The 14,543-nt window shown below is 39.8% G+C and overlaps 1 protein-coding gene across 1 annotated transcript in view; it reads right to left on the reverse strand.

Annotated features, from left to right (window-relative positions):
* Ork1 (open rectifier K[+] channel 1) overlaps positions 1-13,399 on the reverse strand; it is a 93,208-nt gene extending 79,809 nt beyond the window's left edge. Inside the window, exon 1 of the mRNA XM_065232561.1 lies at positions 12,665-13,399. The gene's annotated coding sequence lies outside the window, so the exon portion shown is untranslated. The remainder of the gene's footprint in view (positions 1-12,664) is intronic.
* Positions 13,400-14,543: the final 1,144 nt, after the last annotated feature.

Genomic DNA, 14,543 nt, shown 5'->3' on the forward strand with positions numbered 1-14,543 from the left:
CTGCTGGTGTTCAGGAATATTTTTGTTGAGAAAAATGGATAATTAGAAAAGTGCCTTAGTGGTTATGATCTTCCGGATTTCTTGTGTGTGAATAGTAAAGGTACAAATCAGTTCAGATCTGTGGAAAATCGTACAATAAGCCAATTACTGATAAAAATTGGCAAGATGTTGAATCAAAAATGCTTTAGTTTGTGTTGTGAAAAATAGTTATTCTGATGTAAACAAACGGTTTTGTTGACGTTTCTTCTCGAACTCGCGTATAGTAGAGTCGGTGTATAATGAGTCACGCCAAGAGAAAAACAGTTGAACTCGCATCACGGTTTTCGAAAGATTCCCTTTCTTTTAACTTGGCAACAGAGGACTTCTGCATCAACTTCAAATGACTTCTAGCGAGGAAAAAAATTAACGGCTGTAGTAAATCATTATATCAGTGATTTTGTCGAATTATCTTAAAGAAAAATAGTAGAAATTGTCATTACTGATCATTACAAAACGTATCGCATGACAAATGTAATGCTCACTGCGTGTATATGCAATTTAATTGCAATACCTTTCGTGGACCTTTCATAGCATCGTAATGCTTGTTTACTTTGCACGATAGGTAGCCGGTTTGACAGTTCAATAGGTAGACTTGGCTTCACTCTTGGCGTGACTCATTATACACCGACTCTAGCGTATAGATTTTCCCTTTTCTAGCCTTACCTAAAGAGGCTGAATTTCACACACAAAATTTAAATCGCCGAAAATCAGTAAAATTTTAAGACTTCATGAAAGCACAGCAAACTTTCCAGTAGGCACGCGAAAAGATCAGCATCTAAGAGAAAAGTTGACGTTTTGAGAAAGAGCGTATCTGTCAGATTTTCATTTCACCGGAGGTGTAAACCAATGACGTTTATATAAGGTCTGGGCCAAAGGGCTTATTGGTGTTAGTGAAATGTGCAAATGTTTAGTGGTGTTCGCATTTTATTGCAATGTTTATCTTTTTACACGAAACTGCTGTTGGCAGTGACGTATTTCTATCTGTTCGCAGATGTTCAGCAACGTTTACAACATTTTTGCTTCTAACACCAGCAAGCTGCTTGTTGGCCCAGACCTTATATAAATGTAATAACTGATCGATTTCGTTGCACATGAATAGTCCATTTTATGAAATGACAGGAGCTGGTTTGCCTGCCAGAATTTGATGATATTGATATTGCTTCTCACAGCCGTTAGGTAACCGCCTCCTGTCAAAGTTCATTCATGAGTTGAACCAGAAACGTCGCATAAAATGCTCTATTGTATACTGCGAAAAAAAGAAACTGGAAAATGTTCCACAAACATTTTTTCACAACCTTTTTCGCTAGCGAAATTTCATAATTTTTCGCGTGCTTAAATTTTTTTTCACTTCGATCTGTATACTAGGCTTAAAACGCGAGGGAAAAATCAATTCCAGAAAAAAATTAAACCGAAAATTTTACGCTCGGAAATTTTTCGGGTCCGTACAGAAGCAGAGCACACTTCGATCTCTCACATATTTAAAAGTGTATCATGATTTTTTTTTTCCTTGATTTGTTTTCCGTACTCAGTACCAGTACTACCGATGCCAGGGAGGCAGCTTCCACCCCTGGATACTACCTATTGACCCATCAACTCATGGATCGGGGACCAACGACTTTACTTCCCGAAGGCACCGACTGGGATTTTCGGAGTGAGAGACAGTCACGATTACCAGTAAATAAAAAAAATATAAAAGAATGCTATTGTAGACCCTGCCTGTAAAAGAACAAGTCTTTTTTATCGTTCCAGGAATTGAGAACAAACATAAAAATGTGATACAGACAACTTTTGCCCGTTTGGCGAAACCCATAACCTACTTAGTGAACGATTTTCGTTATAGTTTGGCTGAGCTCTCAAGCTAAAAATTGGTTGAGGGATACACCGATTGCTTATAATCATCAAAATATTTTAGTAACATTCCAAATTGTTCATCCATGAGCCTCTCGAAATGAAATCAGCACTGTCAGAAATTACGTTTGACTTCTATTTAGGTGTGCTACAGCCCAACTAACGGGAGCCCAACTAAAGCGTAGCCCACTTAAAGATAGCCCAACGAGCAAAATTCGACTGTAATTATGAAAATTTTATAATTTTTGACCATATGTGAATGAACGCTAATTGATATGTAGCATAGCAAAATGTTACATTTCTTGCTCATTTTAAGCCGCTAACAAGGGGTAAGACAGGTTTACTCTGAGTTGCTTGTAACTTAATGTACCTCAATATTTTCTCTGCCTACTCCGTTTACTCTTTTTAAGCATATACGTCTCATATTAGACGTCAGTTTTGTTAGTAAATAAAGTAATCCCAAGTGTATTCTGAGCCTTTCGAATAGCTGCAGTATTATGGAAGAACCTGTGCCGGTGCCTGGTTACTACCAATAACAACCTACACTTCCAACCAGCTTTAAGGGTTGTGCTTCCTCCTCAGCATTCAGTCCCAGCCGTCACTCCGAAAGGATCATCTCTGATCAAAAAAGTTCTCCAATATTCGTCTAAACATCTGAAATTCCACCTCCCGTCATCTTCCATTTCTCCAGTCGTAACAGCAGTCCTATTGGAAAAGGCATCACCAGTCAATGGTGGTAATAACTAACTCCGATCCTCCGATCCCCTTTCGACTAACATTCCCGTTGGCACCATGGCAAACATAGAGTAGTGAGTAATATTTCAACCATGGTCCCTTCAACGGCACCCGCCGCCACAGTTTTCGGTATAGAAAATATCTCCCGGTGGGGCAACAACCAAGTCCAGCTCCGAAGGCACCGCTACAAACCATTACCCCGTGGAATTTCAGCCAGAGCATCAGTGCAGCCGCTGCCACTGCCGAAGCCGAAGAGGAGGATGACGATGAAGTAGCTGCTGTTTCCGGTGAGTGCGATCCTCTTTTGAACCTCAAACCCATTAACGATCTAAGTGAAAACCCGTCAGGAAGACGAGGCACAAATCAAGCTGAAAGATTCTCTTCGTCGACTTTCTCCTGGAGACTTCGGTCGACGGCCGCAGCAAAATCTCGGTGGTGTATAGCAAAAACGGGACCGAATCACGACCATCCGGAGAGCCCAGCAAAAGCACCAAAAGCGAGGATGGATGTCCCCCGTCAGCAGAACGGCGCCGTGGTAATTCAGAGGTCGGTTTGCAGTTCCATCCAACGGCAGTTTGTCAAGCGATGGGACGGGATTGCTTCGACGAGCATCGATTTTGAGTATTTGGTCAGGCAGATCGGGTTTTTCTACTACATCAACCAAATAAGCATTCGGCCGTCGTAAGAGTAAGGTTGCAACAGGTTCCTTTCACGTTCATGGTTGGTAAGGGTCGAATGAAGGTTATTAAACTGAGATGATTTAAGGCTATGTTCCATTTGGTGAATTTTTAATTAAATTTGACAGATGGAAAATTTTCAAATAAACCTGCTATTCCAGCAGACTTATTTCTGACAGACAAGGAATCCATTTTGACAGACGCATTCTCGAAAATCGGCCGATTAACAACAGAGGAATTTTCGAACATCTTAATTTATTTTCGAAGTGTCAAATCTAAGTGCAAATTTTCCAAATGGAACACAGTGTGTCTCCGAGTTCCGCTTTTATTGTTGTTTTATTTGACAGCAGCTTTTCGGCTTCGCATGAAGATGCATGTTGCTGTGATGCGAAAAGTGAGAAAGCAGATGACAGCGATCTTGCTCACTGAGCAATGTGAGTTACTCGAGGTGCCTCAAAAGCAACTCTGAAATTTCTCATGATTAGGAGCTGTCTTGCCCCTTGGCTGCTAAGTTTATTTCCTACACGGATAGAAATCTCCTTATACCCGTTGGCAAATTTCTATTGCTGATTATTCATAAAATGTATAAGTCAACTAATAAGCACACAGAAAAAAAATCTGAATAGTAACTAACGCGTGAAATCTCCCTTCGTTTAATTTTGAGCTATACTTGGCATAAACAGCGAAATCGTGTGCAAGCTTGCATACAATATTGCAGATATATGTCAAATGAAATGTATAAGTGGTCACACATACCTTTTATGCATTCTTTTAGGACCTATGTGGTTTATCTTATTGATAAGGCTGATGTTTTGACAAAAATGTATAAGTGAAACACATGAATAAAAGAATTTATTTTCGTTTCGTGCAGGATGGAGTTTTACCCCGTCTTCCTCTATAAATCGCATGCGCATTGAATTTGAACTCGAACATTGCGAATGGTCGGCGCGGCCAGAAATCGAACACTGCATATTATTTCAGTCTCCTTGTTTTGGTCTTGTTTTTCCGATGTTCAGTGGAATTATAATATGCCAAAAAGCATAAACAAGAGTTTATTGATAATGGGCCTCTTTGACTGCCGTAATTCAGGAAAACGTGTATCACTATCACGCGGAACGTAGATTCTGTAAGGTCGTCCGACCGAATGCTCCGTATGAAACTGTGTTTACTCATCGTAATCATATACTGTTCTAGCGACGTGTTCTGCAATATATAGGTCACATCAACGATTAGTTAATACAATTTCATTAAGTTGTGCCCCTCAAAGTTGCTCATGGTTGCACTTTTTTTCCATGACAGTGACGACAATGATTTCGATTCAGATTCATAATTCATGGGTATATCAATCTTCGTTAGGTCGTCGTCGTCGTAGCGTCGCTGAGAATACAATCGGACGAAACGGCTGACCAAGGTGGAGGTGCATGTGTGATCTAGATTGTTCAGGAAGCAAACAGAGATTGTGTCACCTAGACTTACTCTACCGGACCGAGTGATTAGTTTCGATCCAGTTCAAGCCGGTGTGCGTAGCTCAACTCAAAGATCTCAAATGACTTTTTCGTACTTTTTAATTCGTCAAAGTCTGTGCTGAAAATTTGCTGAACCCAATTTTTCGTATGCTTATCTCAAATACTCTAATATCCCACATCATCCAACTCCATTAAACTTGCCTTCTGCTGACTTTACGCAAGAAATGAAACCTTGAAATACGTCAATTCGCCTCATAAACAACACTACCAGCACCTTTGATTCCATATTTGCCAACGATTGGAGCCTTTGCACTATCGGCGATGGTGGTGTGAATTGGTCTTTTATGACAATAAAAATCTCATTTCTCAATACGGCGACTGATAGCTACCGCCTTCCCGTTCATCAAACGCTGCCTGTCATTATCATTCAACGACTCAACTGCCTACCAACTAATGGCACTCTGTCAGCTTATCTACAGATCCCGATCAGACGATTGAACGGTGGTAATCCATCGATTAGCCACCCCAGCAATACAACCGACGAGATTCTTTGTAATTGTGACATCCATCGAAAGAAAGTAAACGAAGAAAGCGGATCTGCTTTGAACGCACGCTAGTCAAACACGTTGGTTGGTTGATGCAATCAGCGGCCGGAGCCGGTCAAACAAGCTTAAATTGAACTCTTCTCGAGTGCCTATCGGCTAAAGGTATATTGTTTGATGATTGATGATATGGTCCGCCACACCGTCGTCGGCAGAAGCTCTCGGAAGCTTCTTATTTACACGATACTACCATCGCTGCTACTATCACTATCAGTTCTAGAGCAGACGCGCAGAGATAGACTTTCTGTCGTTATCAATCCAGTGTGGTGTTTTGTGTCTGAGTGAAGAATGTTTGCTGAAACGGACAATTGATCAGCGGCTGTAAAACTTGTTTGTTTGTTGATCACATTCTGTTTTTTCGATTTGATTCTCAGAAGTTGAGGGCGATAGTCGAGCCGGGCAGCCTGGTCCAATTTGAAAGCTTAGTTTGACCTACACCCGACGATTTGCAACCGATTTGATGGAAAATTCAAGGAACTGGTTTTTAGCGCATTCTGAATCACCTGGTTGTCCTTTTTGGTACGTTGGCCTACGAATGTTGCAAGAGTGGCTACTGAACAACAACGCAACGGTTGGTCATACGGTTGAAGCTTGAAAAGGAATCGCAATGACGTTTTTTTTTTCGAATGATTCTTAGGCTGTGAACCATTTGCCGAGTTAAATTTAACTCGTGGTTAAAAGTGACATTTCGAAAGTTATTTTCTGTGTTCGAAAATCCCCGTGCTGTCGATCGACCGGTTTTCGAGCCACGGTTGTCAAACTTTAACTTCTTGTCTGTCAGAAATAACCATGCTCGGATAGCAGGGTTAATCGATAACTTTTCATCTGTCAAATTTTAACCAAAAGTTAAAATAATCCACCAAATGGTTCAGAGCCTTAGCAAAGTATTTTTGTGCGTACGTCATAGCATTTCGAACTGTCTAAACCAGTGATGGCGTGGTGCTTGGATCTCTATGATGCATCATCGTCAGCATGAATTTCTTTTTGCATTACTGATATATAATCAAAATTATTGGGAAACACACAACATTCAACCTAAAACATGAGCATCAAACAAAGATACAGCTTTTACAGATACAGATTTTGAATAAAAGGGATGAGCATCTCTGGTCTAACCTATGGCAAGGAGAGACATGAAAAACAACCCAAAAATTAAGATCATTCGACCCCATTCTTTGATACACACATCAATAATATCGGCAGTGAGCATGCATAAGGGCGTAAACGCGATGATCAATTCTCTTCATCGATTTCCTCTTTGTATTGCTACAGCTAAGCGAAACCATTTCTAGAAATTGTTCAATGCAGAATGGAACAGGTTGTATTGGCTATCAAAAGCAACAACAAACGCATCGAGAAACGTTAATTATAGAGATTAGTGACGTTTAACGCACGGACACTGGTGGGAGCAACGCCGTGTAAAGCAGCTTCGAAGAGAGATAAAATAGCTACGCACAAGTGGTAAATACTGTAAACATATTTGGTGATATTTAAAATCTAATTTATTCATTGTTTAAGAAGAGATACCGGCGCTGAATGCGGATTTAACAGATCCGATTATGTTCAACAATTCCGATTCCCCAAGACTATTCTGCGGCGTATGAGGTGAGGTGACAGTGTAATGATGATGAAGTGACAAGTGCCACCTCGGGTGAGGTGAGTCTCCGTGGAAATCACATGGAGAATCACCTCATTTTAGGTTATAATTGTCACTTCACTAGTGACAACAAGGCCTATCTATTTAGGCTGTGAACCATTTGCCGAGTTAAACTTAACTCGTGGTTAAAAGTGACATTTCGAAAGTTATTTTCTATGTTCGAAAATCCCCGTGCTGTCGATCGACCGGTTTTCGAGCCACGGTTGTCAAAATTTAACTTCTTGTCTGTCAGAAATAACCATGCTCGGATAGCAGGGTTAATCGATAACTTTTCATCTGTCAAATTTTAACCAAAAGTTAAAATAATCCACCAGACTATTGAAATCTCGATGAACATTTCAAAAGGTCCAATCTGCTTTGATCGGCTCTCTTCATCGATTTTTCTTCACACTGCTCTGTGAACAGATATCACGCGTTTTTCACCACAGGAGGTTCTTATCTTAGTACTGCGGAGTAAATCGATTTAATTTTGCAAGCCAATGGAAAACTGCTTGAAAATTTGTTCAAGTTTAAAATTGTTTTTTTTTTTTCTTTCTCAGTTGATTCCCTTCAAAGACTCTGAGCCAGGAGTGCTCGAGCCCCCATGACTCTCTCAAAGTTTGTTGACATACATGTTTCACCAAAGTATGTTTTACTTCAATTGAAAACTCAGCTGAGTCATAAAAACTATGCTGGTTTTTCTACTTTCATCATTGAGCCTGTTGGTTTTTGTCTTTGAGCTTACAATTAAGAATGTGTTATGAAAAAGTATGAATCATTTTTATGAGATTGCAATGCTTGACGAGAGGTAAGAACAGTAACTGAGTTTGTTGCTTCTGAATGTTTGGCTCCCGTTTGACAGTTCTGACTGGCTCCCAAGTGACAAGCACATTGAGTGAGTCCGCAGTACCCAGGTTCTTATCTAGCTCCAAAATCTTCAAATACAACGGAGACAGGTTTTGCAGCTGAGTTATTAACGAAAGAGATACACACTTCGAAAAAGTCATGTAAATTTCGGTTCCCTGAGACCGACACATGTAAGCGGCCCTTTTGACATAAGAATCAGTTGAAAGAAACGAGAAAATCAATTCAATCAAACGTTCTCTTCGTCGAGTTGCTTATGTTTCGGTTTGACAACACTTAATTTTACATGAAATATTTGTTTACGTTCCATGATTTACATCCAATATGGATTACGTCTCGTGTAAAAGTAATTATTTCTTAGTGTGTAGTCGATGAAGAGATAGGACCTTTTGAAATGTGTATCTAGATATGGGTTGAAGCTTTGAAGGATGTTGCTGACTGGTGAAGGTATCGGGAATGCCAAATTTTGTGTTTAAACGTTATTCTAAGAAATATACCCAATACTCCAAGCATCCGGAATTTAAGTGAATCCCTAACTCAAGGGTTACAACTTTCTCTTACACTGCTTTGATGAATTCTCAGTTCATTCGCAGCTAGAACGGTGTTTTACACTGAAAAAAGTTTTAGCTGAATATCACATAGCATTAGAAATTCTATATGAGAAATCATATAGATTTCATTGGACACATAACGTTCATGTGATTTAGTTGTGCAATTTCCAAATATGGGATCACATAGAAGTTATGTGAAATTCACATGGATATTTTCCACTGGTTATGTGATTTATTTTATGAGTGTAGGAACAGCGTTCATAACTATTTTTTAACCCACACACATTAGCGTAGCTAGAAAATTTATCTAGGGGGGCCTGTGGATTTTTTTTTATTTTGCTAAACTACGGTTAAATAAAAAATCGCAAAGATGCTTGTTTTTGGGCGAGGGGGGCGACACATCTAAAATGGCATGTGGATGGCACATAAGATGAATCTACATTTTTCGTTCAGTGTAGTTTCTTCAGATTAGACATCCTACCGTTCGCTGAATCAGGCTGCATCGTCTTTTTCGATGCTGTAAAAGATGCAAAAGATAGACGTAGTTTTTGACTTAGCTGTCAGACCAAAAAATGAGTAATTACATTTGAGTATGAGTTCTCAGTGAAAAATTTTCGGCTTTTTAAACCCTTCCGTAAATTAAACTGTTTTAACTGATGAGTGTTGTTTTATTACATTTCTTAATATATTGTGTAACGGGTTTTTAGAGATTATTAACAGTGATTTATTAAAACTACGGGATAATGTATTGTTTATAGTTACTAAAACAGCGTCAAAACTTTACTAGTGGACGGACAATTAATTTCTTCAATCATTTTCTACGGACATTTGATCGGACGGTAGCAAACCAGCAATTACTGCTTAAATAGACTGTGCATATTTCTGAAAACTCGGTTATCGGCATCCTTTTCCATGAGCGCGGTGGAAGAGGAACTGAAAACCAAAACAGACATCTATAAAATTCGTTTTACGGAGCTCAAAAGTTACGTGAACCAGCTCTCACAGGATCAGTCGTTGTCGTACAGGTACGATCCTAATCTTCACCCACTTATCGGGCAAGCATCTGGACCTGGTTTACACGAAGGAACTGCAGAATATCTCCAAAGCAGCTCGGCAAGTTTTTCAAAATATCATCAAGGAAAGCGAGGTACCCAGGTTTGTTGAGAAACACATATTGAATGAGAATTTTTTGGCTAGTACGGCTAATACCAACTTGCTTCGCTCTTGAGGTTTAGCACGGAAGACAATCGGAAGATTTACTACATTCTGGTGATGGCTGGAAGATGAGCTCTAGGAAAAGATCAAAAAGAGCTATATCCGACGACTGCGAGATCGTCATGCTCGATCTTGAACCTGCACCACCGATTCGCACCCGCCTAGAATGTTCCCGTACTTGAGCAATGTTGTAAGGCTTTTTGACATTTATCAACCCATTAGATTTGCTATCGCCATTCCGGCCACAACCGGACAGAGTTCCACCATAGAGGTAACTTGGTTCCACCGTGTTCAGTTCCTCACGTCAGATATTCCACAGGAACTTCCGTTGATGCGGCAAAAGTCGAAGGGTAGATAAGGATAACCACTCTCTGTCACAACAGGGTACTCGTCTCCGCAAACCGAGTGTCATAGCACTGGAAAATTCTTGGTTAATATAACAGCACTTCAAAGTAATCCATCAAGCATCTTACGATCTGCAAAGCTTCTCGATTGGAAAATGGATCAGTGATACCAGTCTCCGATTCGTGAAACTCAAATTTCGGCGTTGGCGATTTACAATTCTAGATAAACATTTCAAAAGGTCTTATCTGCATTGAATTTCAAAAGTATTCCTTGCTCTGTTCAAAGTTCTATGCGCAAGACAATAGCTTCTGCTATCAAACTATGTGGCAAAAAGAGCACGAAATATGTTTGCGTGGTTATCAAAAGAGAAAGTTGATGAAGAGAATCGATCAAAGCAGATAGGACCTTTTAAAATGTTCATCAAGAATTGTGGTACTAAGGTCACTACTTAACCTCCAACTCGCAGCAAAATGTAAACAAACAACTTTGATTCGCTACCCCGCTTGCTGCTTTTGTTCGTTCAGCGATTGGTTCGATCGCGACAAGATGCCAGACGATAGAAAGATGCGAAAGAAGTGAAAGTAGATGTCATAGATGGAAACAGATAGTGTACGGTAAATAAATATACAAAATATATGTGAGATTTGCAATAAAATGAAGATAATCTAGATGTGTCGCCCCCTCGTTTTGGGGTACATTTTTTCTGTACCAAAAATATGACATTGTGGCTTACTTTTATTTTAATGGTGAAACAATAAATTGAATTACATTTATTTCATAGCAATGATTGGGATCTCGATATCACCTTAAAAGCTTACTGAATTTGAACAAGCAATGATCCTTTGTTCATGCTTTTTGCAATGAAATCACCTAGCGTCCGGATGTTATAAATTGAAGCATCTTAAACTTAAAAAAAATGCTCAAAGTAAGGTAATTCCACGAGTTTTTCGAGGGGGGCGACACATCTAAATCTCAATTCTAGATGCTCAAAAAATCTCACACTAGCGAATAAATCTTCGAAAATCTTCTTTCATTTCTCGCATCTACTTGCATCGCACATCATCTTTTGCAGGAAATCTTCAAATTCGTGATAAATCTTCTTTCTGTCTACTCAGCGTACGTGCAGCTAGCCACAGCAAAATACAATATTTCCTGCATCGTAGATAGAGTCGTCCCCCTCGGAATTTTGTAAATAGCTAGTTTTAGATTCTGAATATTCCATCATCATGGAGGTGAACCAGCCCCAGGCTGAAAGCCTCCCGCATAAAAAAAAACCTAACCTAATCTATTTCATCATCTGTTAAATCTCAGACATAGGGGAAATGGATGTAATGTCGGCCTAAATGCCCCTAATTTGAGCCCATACATAAATTCACCAATCGACTAAACTTTCAATAGCGATTAAAAATATCCATTAGTACCGTCCCAATGAAGCGTTCATCTAGCGTTCATGATAAATAGCAGATTTTTAGCTATGGGCTCAATCTTATATCCATAGGCCAACATTAGCCATTTCCCCTATGTAGGAAGCAAAATTAAGTTCTACACGCAGATAAAACTATCATCGAAACAAACATATTTAAGGTAAATTTAAACGTGAACTCAGTTTGTTCTGGCCACAAAAATAAACTACGTTGATTTCAAACGTATTCCATGTTAGAAGTCATGTAACATTAATATTTAAAATAAAAAAAATTATACGTTTATTTGAAAAATATTCGTAATGAAAATAAACGTAAATATTATTATTTATTTGACAGTTTTGTTAACAGAAATAAATATGATTATTTTAAACATGCTTTTCATTTTTGTTAACAAAATCGTCGAGTTTATTGTAAACGTACATATTTAGAAATTATTTTAGTTTGCACGATAAAGCAAATAAAAGTGTTCGAGATGAATTCCTTTAACCGATCCGTATTAACGAACGATTGATCGTGAATACAAAATCTGAGTTATTATTTTCAGCGCAATAATCTATTACGGTGGGAAGAACGCAATATTGGTTAGGTTTACGCCAGTAAGCATTTCTTGAATTATGTAGAAAAACGAATTTTAACATGCTCTGAATACGTCAACAAGCTGTTCTTAGCTTTAAATATCAGCCCATTGGCTGATAACCCATAATGTTTTGGATGCGACTACTTTGCTCAAATTTCACGTAAATTATATCGATGAAAGCCTATTATTTTAAAACAAAATTCGTGCCTTTCGATTTGATTAATTCAGTAAATATAAGTTATATGAAGCGTCGCCATATGAATTCCTATGATGATGGTTTCTGGCTTCGGCTTCGGCGCGTCCTATTTTCAAAGAAACAGACAATACTTCATCGCGTATTCGGAGACAGGTGTGTAATTTAGCTAAATTACACACATGTCTCCGAATCTGTGATGAAGTATTGTATGTTTCTTTTGAAACAAATTCGTATGGTGACGATTTCGGCGCGTTTTGTTTCCAAATAAACAGACAAAATTTGAGCAAACAAACAGTCAGCCGCTTTCTTTGCGATGAATTACCAATCAATTCTGACAGGTCACGTTCACACCATCCTCTTACGTGTGCCAACTTGCATAAAAACTTCACTAATCCAAAATAACATTCACAAGTCACGCGTTCGACTTTTAAATTCCACCGGAATGCCCCCAAAAGGGGTTTATTTTTGACAATTCTCATTTGTTTTTACCTCAAACAATCCGCATCCACATGTTCAACGAAAACATTCCAAGGCACAACACGCCGCAGAAGCTGAAGACAGGCAAAACCGCTCCGATCGCCAAAAATCCAACCGATTACATGTGCTTCTTCAAAATAAAATGCACCTGATTCGTTTAGTTTCACTTGCTTGTTTTCCGATCACACTGCACTTCACTTCACTAGGAAACTCGTTCAACCACAACGAACGTGGGCAACAAAGTGGGTGGTAGGAGAACCACTCTAGCAAATATTCAATATAGAATCGCAGTAGGCGCGTAGAATTTGATTTCACCAAATTCGGACAGTTCGAAAATCTCAACAGTCCTTGCATGCACACGCGATGCAACTTCTCGTTGGGTTACTTGGATACAGTTCTACGGAAGAAATAACCGATCTACTAGCTATCTCCGACGGACGTGATCGTGTCAACTGGTCTCAAAGCAGGCACCAGCTTAAAGTCACAACCAACCGGGCAATTAACCGCCACCGCGAGACGCGCGCAAGATGATGAACACTCTTCCTGTCCTGTTGGGACTCGCGCGGATGGATGGAACGTGTTTTCGCGGCAGAAACTGGCCCGTAACTGATGATCGCCGTCGTACTGGCACGGGTAAGTCAATCGCTAATTTTCCAATCAGAGAGCTGTGCGAGAGGTGCTTCGGCTTCGCGCAGGCACTTTACAACTTCTGGTACCACCACCCTCCACCGCCGTCGCTCAACTGGTTAAGCTACTGCGGCTGTCGCTGCTGACTGGGGCGGGTGGGTGAATTCTCTGTCACCAACTGCAATCGGTCGGCAAAGCGCAGGTATTTTTCGAAGGAAATCGAATAAAATGGCAAGCTGTGCAAATTCAAAACACGACACGGAACGGTCGTCATAGAGCAACTCTATACACGGTTATTAAACAGTGAAACCGATGACGAGGAGCAATCCACTTTCAAACCAATCGCATGCTAGCGATTAAGTACGACTGCCGATTTGAGCTCCGAACGGTCAGGCTCGGTAAGGAACGGAATGAGAGTGAAGTCGGAGCGCGGTGAGCATTGTAGAAGAGAGATTCTCAGGAAGATCCTCGTTCGTTGCTTTGATCAGGATCAAGTCATTGGAACGTGTAATTGGCAAAGCATGGCAAGAAAGAATGTAGAAAATAAGATGTTAAAACCCTGACAAACGTTTACCACCCTCTGCTGCCTGACAGGCTGTCAAGCATCATCAGTAGAGTCCATGACTTGCCTGCAAGTGTGAGTTGGGTTGATGGCTCTCTTCTTATCGCTCGTTGTTCGGACGATCCTTTATCTCGATGTCGATGTGCTACAGTGAGACGATTTTTAGCGTGGTTCAGGCTTAGTCGGACAGTAAGTGTGGGTCAACATAAAGCTTCGCATCCGTCACCATATTCATCTCAAATCTTCAAAATTGCAAATTTATGTTAAGCTCTTAAATATGCGTCTTCAGAAAAAGCAGTCGGTAGTTTCTGCAGAAGGTCAATATGAGCCTAGTTCCGTAAAATTGTATAATGTAATTTCATAATTATCAATATCTATTATCATTATCACACCTATCTCTATCACGTATCCCGATCCCTATTAAAACTGTTTCTTTCAGTGATACCACAGACAAACAGACATAGCTCTATACATATTTTTTCTTCAAAATCGTCACGGACTCGCTAACGACATCCCGCGAGTCATTCTAAGCAACTAACTAACTAAGCTCACTAACGACAACAGGGTTAAAAGAGAAAATCGAAGAAGATAATTGATCATTTCAATTAGGCACTTTTGAACCTGAATCCTTGATTTCAATATTTGGGGTGTGCAGTTTCGAACCCCTTCGGATTAAAGCCCTGCAGTACACTCAAAAAATTC

This window comes from Ochlerotatus camptorhynchus, unplaced genomic scaffold (assembly GCF_037179485.1).
Source record: "Ochlerotatus camptorhynchus isolate MF236.1 unplaced genomic scaffold, CSIRO-AGI_Acam_v1.1 ptg000370l, whole genome shotgun sequence".
In the NCBI taxonomy this organism is placed as follows: Eukaryota; Metazoa; Arthropoda; class Insecta; order Diptera; family Culicidae; genus Ochlerotatus; species Ochlerotatus camptorhynchus.